The sequence below is a fragment of the Myotis myotis genome, unplaced genomic scaffold (genome assembly GCF_014108235.1).
Source record: "Myotis myotis isolate mMyoMyo1 unplaced genomic scaffold, mMyoMyo1.p scaffold_m19_p_8, whole genome shotgun sequence".
Lineage (NCBI taxonomy): Eukaryota > Metazoa > Chordata > Mammalia > Chiroptera > Vespertilionidae > Myotis > Myotis myotis.
Genome location: NW_023416390.1, coordinates 31,246,452 through 31,255,793, shown reverse-complemented (window position 1 = coordinate 31,255,793; position 9,342 = coordinate 31,246,452). Strand labels below are relative to the sequence as shown.

The following is a 9,342-nucleotide window of genomic DNA, read 5'->3' as shown; positions in this document are numbered from 1 at the left end:
GGAAACGACATAGGTGGGTTACATAAAATCTATTGGTGATAGACTAGAGAGGCGGGAGTAAGTAAAGCAGGGAAACCCCTGGGATTGGATAAAAAGTAAAATGATAGACACATACTTAGGTGGGTGCAGGAACAATTAATATGATAACAATGAAGGAATTTGTGGTATCTGTCCTGGCGCCCAGGCTCTGTAGGTTGTGCCCCAAGGGGTCCAGAAAAGGGGAAGTTACAAGTTACCCAGATATTTCAAGGGTATGTTATTATAGATGCAAAAAGACAGATAGACTCAGTTAAGGTAAAGGTTGACCTTGTCAGTGAAGATACCGGCCTAGGATGTAACTACCCACCATAACTGCTTTTAGTTAAAGTTTAATTTCAGACCATCCTTTGTGGTTACTTTAGGTCTCTGAGTTTGCAAGACCACCATGCAGGCCTTCCCTGAGCTTGTCAGGTTCGCATGTGGCCCCTTTCGTCCACAATTTTAAAATATAAATATATTAAAAATAAAAATATATTAAAATAAAATAAAAACCTCACTCAGAAAGATCCAGAGCTGTGGGAAGCTGCCTATTGTCTTCACTAGCAGAGAGGTGTGGACAAGGAACCCGGAAGGCTGATGACCCTTGAAGCCCTGGCAAAGGTCAGCGCTGTGCACCCACTGTTAGTCCAGACAATGGTAGCTGAAGCAACTTCCCCACTTATTATTATGTAAATCCTTGCTGATGGGCTAGTCTGCCTATTACTGGAAATTGCCTGCCTAAGGGCTATGGGTATATCCCAAACCAATAAAAGTTTGGTGAGGCCTGAGCACCAGTGGAAGTCCTTCCCCTTGAGTTGGACTTGCCCGCCTGGTCCCCCAATATTTCCAAATTATTATTTCTTGTCTTTTTTTTTTTTTTTTTTTTAAATATATTTTATTGATTTTTTACAGAGAGGAAGGAAGAGGGATAGTTAGAAACATTGATGAGAGAGAAACATCGATCAGTTGCCTCCTGCACACTCCCTAACTGGGGATGTGCCCGCAACCAAGGTACATGCCCTTGACTGGAATCGAACCTGGGACCCTTGAGTCCGCAGGCCGACGCTCTATCCATTGAGCCAAACCGGTTAGGGCTATTTCTTGTCTTGTCTCTTTCATTTGCGTGCAGCCCTCTTCCAGATCCTGAACCCTGCACCACGCGGGACGTGGGGGAAACTTTACACACAGAGTCCTCACCAGACTCTAGAGGGGCCTGAGGCACAGAGGAGATGAAGAAGTCTGCCTTCCCTGCCCAGGGCATCTCCTGCCCTAACAGTCACCCTGCTAGCCCTCTCTTGGTGTGCTGTGTGTGACTGGCACCTTTCCTTGGCAGGCTGGCCACATGCTGCCACGTGCTGGGTCAATGCTTGTGGTCCTTCTATTCCTTCTGGGAATTATGAGGTGTAAGTGAAGACATGGACTGTGCCCCAGACTCTTGCCAGAGAACCCCATGTGACACTCTGGCACCTGGTCCCTTGGTCCCCAGGCCATGGACATACAGTTCTGTCTGGCTCCTGATGAGGACTTGGGAGCAGGTTAGTGGTAGAGCACAGGCCTGGACTGTGGAGCTAAAATGCATTTTAAAAAAAATATGATTTTGTGGTTTCAGAGAAGTAGGGGGAGGGAGAGAGACAGAAACATGAATGATGAGAGAGAATCATTGATCAGCTGCCTCCTGCACAACCCCTACCAGCATCGAGCCGGCCACCCAGGCATGTGTCCTGACCGGGAATCCAACCATGACCTCGTGGTTCATAGGTCGACACTCAATCACTGAACAACACTGGCTGGGCAGGCAAATGCATTTTTAAAAACAAATTGTTATCGCTTCTCGGCCTTTTGCTGAGATCAAATGTAGTATCTGTTCTTATCAGTTTAGTGCCTGATATGTCCTCTACCTGAGGACAATATATTGAATGGGTTTTCGGAACAGGGAAAAAAAATGTTCTTTGAATTGATAAATGAGCACATGAGACAACATTGAGAAGTTGAAAAGAGAATGTGGTGAGAATTTTTCTCCCTCTGTCCCTTAGCCTCAAACTTTACCAGAGCTGTTCTCCACATCTACAGCTCAAATTAGGTTTCTTTTATTATTTAAAGACTAGGATATTAGGCACCTGCTCTGCACCTGGCTTTTTTATTTACCAATATTGTCTTGGAAATTGCTCCTTATCTACATATAAATAGCTTCCTCTACCTCCTTTTCTTTATATGTATTTCTGTGGTCATTTCCAAGTAGTTTTTTGGTTTTTTTAAAGAATGCCTTTCCACAGAAACAGGAGTCCCCAGACATTGCCAGAAATTTCAGGATAACTCTTGGATTCATTTACTCATCTTCAAAATTCCAGGAATACTGGGTTGAATAGACCAGTATTCCTCTTTAGGTGGATTCAAATTTCAAAAGAGGCCTTGCCCTAGCCGGTTTGGTTCGGTGGATAGAATGTCGGCCTGTGGACTGAAGGGTCCCGGGTTTGATTCCAGGCAAGGGCACATGCCTGGATTGTAGGCTCGATCCCCAGTAGGGGTGTGCAAGTGGCAGCCGATCAATGATTCTCTCTCATCATTGTTGTTTCTATCTCTCCCTCTCCCTTCCTCTCTGAGATCAATTAAAACAACAACAACAACAACAACAATTACAAAACAACAAAAACCAACTACATGATAGAATTTTGGGCAGGAGGGGTGGTCAGGTTGGACTTTGGATAGAAGACTTTATCTGTGGTGTCCCTGTTAGGGGCAGGAATAGAATATTGGGGACCAGGTACAATTATAAGAAATATTAAACAGGTTCTGTTAACCATGATGGTTCTGTTATGAGTAGAGGAAGCACATTCTAACCTGGCTAAGTCTTGTACGCCCTGGGACCTGGGAGCTAACACTGGTATGCAGTTCATCCTCCTGTCCTGAGAACTGCCTGTCATTATGGACAGATTTACAACCTCATGGTTGAAACAATCCCAGTCCCCAGTCCCAGAGGCACCTACTCTTTACAACTCCCAGCCCCTATTACCTGTAATCTGGTCCCTGGATGCCTGGAGGCATCAGCACTCTGAAACCCCCTCCAGCCCTCATGACTTGTAACCTGTAATGTTTATCCCATGCCTACTTTCTTTCCCATGCCTGTAAGTCCTACTTTCTCACGTAATCTTTGTCCTTCTACCTAATATAAGCAGCTGGCTTATGGGTAGAGGCAGAGCAGATTTTAGTGGATGACCTGCTGCTCTCCCATACTGCTGGCATTACTGGAATAAGCGCTCATCTGTGATTCAACTGTCTCTGCTTAATTGTTCAAGTAGCAAGAGGCAGCCTGGACCCCTTGGAGGTCCAGTTACATCCCCAAACCCAGGTGTTAGGGTACAAGGTTCTCTGTCTATCCAGAGATGAATATTCACCTTGCCTCCCGCCTTGGGGCTTTATAATAAATGCTACCCTCCTAATACTGAACTCTCATGCAACCAATCAGCTCTTCTGCCCAGCTTCTCTCATGATGTCAGACAGGCCAGAAGCCATTGGCCAGGTACACCTCAGAAAGATGCTAAGAGATCAGAAGAGTTTCAGCTGCTCCCCAGAGCTCCCTGGGGTGGGCTTGGTGGGCAAGGCAGGCTTTCCTCTCCCCCCACTCAGAGCAGTTCCAAGTTTATCGCTGTTTACATGTCAGTCTCTGAACAAGCTTTGAGCTGAAGAATATGTGCTTTGTCCTAACAATCTACATGGCCAGCAGGGGCTTCCTTGTCATGGATATCCAACCCTTTTTCACTTTGGGCCACTGAGATTCACCAACAGATGTCAGTCCCATCCAACAACCTTCCTGTCAGATTCACACACCGGAGAGAGAGAGGGACTGTCCAGACCTGTCACAGTGAGTGTCTTGTCTGCCAGATAGACTTCTCTGTGAAATAAGGAGAGCTTTCTGGTTTTTACATCAGTGCTTGATGAGTCTGTTCAGTGTCAGTCCTGCCAGAAGGGATCCCCTCTGGCCCACAGAGCTCAGAGCAGCACTTCAGAGGATGGTGTATTCCGCAGAGTAAGTGCCCGCTTGCTCTCTCAGAGCAGCCAAGCCACTGCTTGGACCACTGGTGGGGCCCTTCTTTCAGCTGGAAGTGTGTTGATGAGACTGAGGGAGCAGTTTCCAGTATATGTTTGGTTTGTGTGAAAGAAATTCAGCTGCAGAATTATAGTGTCCTCAGGTGCACAGGACCAGGTAGAGGAAAAAGCACAAACCCATCCTGACCACCACCAGCTGGTGTCAGAAGGGCCCCTCCTAGCTGGAGGATGGCACCACCAGTGTTTCTCCCTCCAGATTGTAAGGAAAACCTTTTTCTCCACCCTCTTATATTGGGGGCCTGCAAATTAACTGGCAAAATACAGATTAGCAAGAGAAAAGACAGATGTGTGTTTTTTAAATCCTCACCCAAGGATATGTTTATTGATTTTAGAGAGAGAGAAACATCAGTGTGAGAGAAACATTGACCAGTTGCCTCCCACACTTGTCCCAATCAGGTATTGCTTTGATTGGGAATCAAACCCCCCACCTTTTGGTGTACAGGACAATGTTCCAACCAGACCACTTAGGCCAGGGCCAAAAAGACAGGTTTTTAATTCACATATATGCTAGGGAGTTGACAGAAAAATGTGACTCAAGTAAGCTTTGTGTGAAAGAAAGATTAGATATTACATTTAAAGCACTTAATACAGTATCTGGCACATAGCAAGTGTTCAATTAACACAGCTAACCTCTCTAGAAGCAGTGGATAAAACCAAGTTCATTCCCGCTTGAGTCATCCATTCTGGAGAATTAGAGTTATGTTATGTTCATACCCTGCCTGCACATCCCCAGAGCATTTTCTTTCTTTCTTTTAAATTTTGACTTAAAATAATATTTTATTTTTCAATTACAGTTTACATTCAGTATTATTTTGTATTAGTTTCAGGTGTACAGCATAGTGGTTAGATAATCGTAGACTTTACAAAGTAGTCCCCCTGATATTTCAGGTACCCACCTGGCACCACACATATTTATTACAATACCAGAGGCCTGGTGCACAGATTTGCACACTGGTGGGATCCCTCGGCCTGGCCTACAGGGATCGGGCCAAAACCAGCTCTCTGACATCCCCTGAAGGGTCCTGGATTGTGAGAGGGTGCAGGACAGGCTGAGGGATCCCACTGGTGCATGATGGGGTGGGGAGGGACTGTGGGAGGGCTCCAGGTCATGTCTGGCCTGTCGCACTCAGTCCTGATCAGCAGGACCCCAGCAGCAAGCTCACCTACCAGTCAGAGCATCTGCTCCCTGGTGGTCAGTGTGCATCATAGCGATTGGTCGAACCGTCGAACGAATAGTCGGATAGTTAACATATTAGGCTTTTATTATATAGGATTATTGACTATATTCCTTATGCTATATTTTACATCCCTGGGAATTTTTTGTGACTACCAATTCGTAGTTCTTAATCCCTTCACCTTTTTATCCAGCCCCCCAACTCCTTCTCCCCCCTAGCAACTGTCATCCATAGCACTTTCCCCACCACTTAACCAGTTCTTTTCTTGTCTGAAAGTGAATGGGACTGAGTGGGTTCCCATCACAGTTGCTCAGTGACCAACTCTCCAGGAATGCCTGTGGGACAAATACATTTTAGGGTGTGTGAATATGTGGGGGGGGGGGGGGGGAGGTGGTCACCAGGTTTGGAAATGAGAGTTAGGGTGGTGGATTTTTCTGGCTTGAATCTTTCTTCCATCCCTCTTTCCATCACAAATCCACAGCTCCACAAAACAGTTATTAAGGCATGGCTTGCCTTTGGGAGAAAAGCTTACTACACATTTGGCCCTTGGGTCCAGGAGGAATTGTGCTTGGGGAAACTGGCGAACTGCAAGGCTACAGGGTGAGGCCAAGCTACAAGGACCAGAATAGAAAGTCTAAATTTAAACTGTGTCTTGGAGGGTTCAAGGAGCCTGGGGCCTGTGGGCCCTGAGGCAGCTCCCTTCCAGGGGGATCTCCATGAGGACAGCTCTGCCTTCCTCCCTCTTCCTTCCTCCTTCCTCCTCCCTCCTGCCTCTTGCTTCCTGCCTCTTCCCTGCTCCCTCCTCCTTCTTGCTGCCTCCCTGCACCCTACTCCTTCCTGCTTCCTCCCTCCTCTCTGCTCTCTCCTCTCTGCTCCCTCCTCACTCCTGCCTCCTCACTCCAGGAGTGGAAACTGTTTGGTTCTTGGCTAGAGAGCTGGTTTCCTCCCAAGGAAATATTGTCTCACCGCAGCTGAGGCAGGATCTGCCCCTGGAATTTCCCTGCTGTGAAGAAACACCCACTGCTGAGTGGCTGGGACACACCTAGAGCCTGCCTGTGCACAATGCAGAGGGGACACGCCCAGAGATACACAGATGTAAACAGAAACACAAACAGGCCAGGAAAACCCTGGGGCCCCAGGAGCCAGTTCAGCTCCCAGCTCTGGCTCCACCCCCCTGTGCAGAGGTCTGAGTGAATACCTCCTTTAATGAACCCATTTTTTCACCTCTACAATATTAAAATAGATCTCTTAAAAATCCAAACAGAACAGAACTCTAAGGGAATCACCCTAGAAAGTTCTCTATTTCAAAGATTTTTCTTTCATTGTTCATTGTTCAAAATATTTTTGAAGTCCTTTTCTATTTTCTGAAAAAGTCCTTTCAGAACCAGTTTTAGGCACTCACAAGTCGGCCTTGTTACAGACCCAGACATTTCCTTTTTGCCTAGAGGGATCACTGTCCGTGGTACCCAGAGACTTTGGGCTGGTTCCAAATATCCAATTCAAAAGCTTCCTGTGAGGATGGTGAGAAGTGTCTGGCAGGCATCATCACCACTGCAAAGCTACTGATGGCCTAGGCCAGTCCCCAGAGGGAACTCACCTCCACTCCTGGAGGGGCCAGCTCTACTCTCTAAACCCTCAGCCACAAGCAGGGTCCTGCTAGAGCCTTAAATAGTCCACTATTCAGACATGGAGGGCCCTGCGCACCATTGGCCAAATGGAAACTTCCAGTTTCTGCCACAACCTCCCGGGGCAGCAGTTTGGAAGAAGCCCAACTGAGCCAGCGTTTGTGCTTTTGTGTGTGTTCACGGAGCCTGGAGGCCAGGGGTGTCACAGACCTGATCACGTGGGGAAGGTCACAGCCCAGAAGCCAGCACACAGACTGCACCCAGAAACATCAGCAGGAGAGAGAGCACTAAGGAGACACACCCAGACACATTGGGTTGCCCGGAAACCCATAATGCCAGGCCCACATCAGGCAGCTCAATGCAGACCCTCTCATCAAGCGAATAAACCCACCAGGAAGTCAAGTCAGAAACAGCTGTGTAATTAAAGAGCCTGCTCATCCATACGCCAAAATGCTCACCCAGATTTAGACAGTGCCTAGGCAAGGCCCCCCAAACTTCCTATGTGGTGATGGGGCATCTCAGTGACACATACACTCTCCTGAGTGGCCAGTCTAGACTCCTTACCTCCCTTTGTTTCCTCTTGGAAAACCTTTGGCTTTTCCATCGTAATCAGCCAGTGACCAAATAGTCTATTTCTGTAACTTCTTAGTATTAGACAAAGATCGCTCTTTTGAAATGTCCACAGTAAGTCACAAAGAATGCCTCTGACCTTTGTTTTCAAATTTAATATGCAAACACTAAACACACAATGAAAACTTAGAGGACAGTTTTTCAATTTCACAGACAAGCCAAGATTTTTCCATTTCGGGATGCAGGAGAGAGGCAAGTTTACCAACTTTTCAGCGATTCTTTTTTTTTTTTTTTTTTAATTATATTTTATTGATTTTTTTACAGAAAGGAAGGGAGAGAGATAGAGAGTTAGAAACATCGATGAGAGAGAAACATCGATCAGCTGCTTCCTGCACATCTTCTACTGGGGATATGCCCGCAACCCAGGTACATGCCCTTGACCGGAATCGAACCTGGGACCTTTCAGTCCGCAGGCCGACGCTCTATCCACTGAGCCAAACTGGTTTCGGCTTCAGTGATTCTTAAAATCCCAACTTGGTGAACAGGATACAACAGCAACTTTGAGCCTGACAGTGTAGCATGAACAACAGGAAAATACGCCTTCTGGGCAGCGCCCCTCAGTTCTGAAGAATGGGTATAAACTGAGGACTGGACCTCCATCTGGTGTCACACTGTGTCTTTGTTTGGGAGTAGGCAGAACTTCTGGCATGGGGTGTTAGGCTGCCTGTCTAGTGGACAACTGTGACCTCATTTGGGTCCAAGGACAACCTCTCTGTGTAGATTCTGCCCCCTTCTCTATATATTTCATACACTTGTTGGTTTTGAATGAGATAACCTGGTCTCCCTGGCCTCTCTCCAGTCCCATCACCAAACAGGACCCACCTAGAGACATCGTTCATCTACAAAGTGGGTGTGACCAGGCCCTCCACTGCCATGCAGATCCTTCTGCCTGTTGTAAAAGACCAAAGAAACCCAAGCAACGCTTAGTAAGTGGAGTTACACAGCTTTATTACGCTGGTGGTCTCAGAGGAGTCGCCTCCAGAGTTTGAGCAAACCAATATGGTGGAAGCTCTTATTTATGCCCCTTTGGCTTCTTTGTCCCCCCATATGGATCATACTTCTGGACTTTTCGCGGGCTTTGCAAAAAACCCTGTGGGCAGGAATGGGGGCCTTGAGACCTTATCTAAGGGCCTGGCCTGGCGCCAGTACTGATAACACCCTCCGGGGTTTCATGGTTTATGGCCTCTAAAATGTGAGCATTTAGGTAACAGGTCTTGCAAGACCAGATTGTGGAGGAAAGGGGCAGTGACTTAATTATAGGTTATCAAGAATGTACATTAGGTTACTGCACAGATTCAGATTGCTAGCCCCCCAAACATCAGGGTTACATTGGAATTGGCTTTTAGCCTTCCCATGCCCTTTGTTCCTTTTCCCTCTCCTCGCCTTCCCCTACAGGGATTTCTGTGTAAATCTGGAACAGCCACCTTTAGTGACCTGAGGTCTCCACATGTTCAACCTGTCCTCCCAGAGATTAAATACGCCCCCCCCCTCCAAATTCCTTTCTATTCTTTTTAAATATATATATATTTTTATTGACTTCAGAGAGGAAGGGAGAATGAGAGAGAGAGGGAAACATCAATGATGAGAGAGAATCATTGATCAGCTGCCTCCTGCACACCCCTCACTGGGGACTGAGCCTGCAGCCTAGGGAATGTACCCTGACCAGGAATCAAACCGTGAAACGTGACCTCCTGGTTCACAGGTTAACATTCAACCACTGAGCCACTCCGGCTGTGCTCCTTTCTAGTCTTACTTTTTATGCCTGAAAAGATTAATCGGTTCCTCACCCA

At 46.9% G+C, this 9,342-nt stretch overlaps 1 pseudogene; it reads left to right on the top strand.

The window, feature by feature from the left end:
• The first annotated feature begins 1,841 nt into the window (after positions 1–1,841).
• Positions 1,842–1,966, top strand: LOC118662363 (annotated as a pseudogene).
• Positions 1,967–9,342: the final 7,376 nt, after the last annotated feature.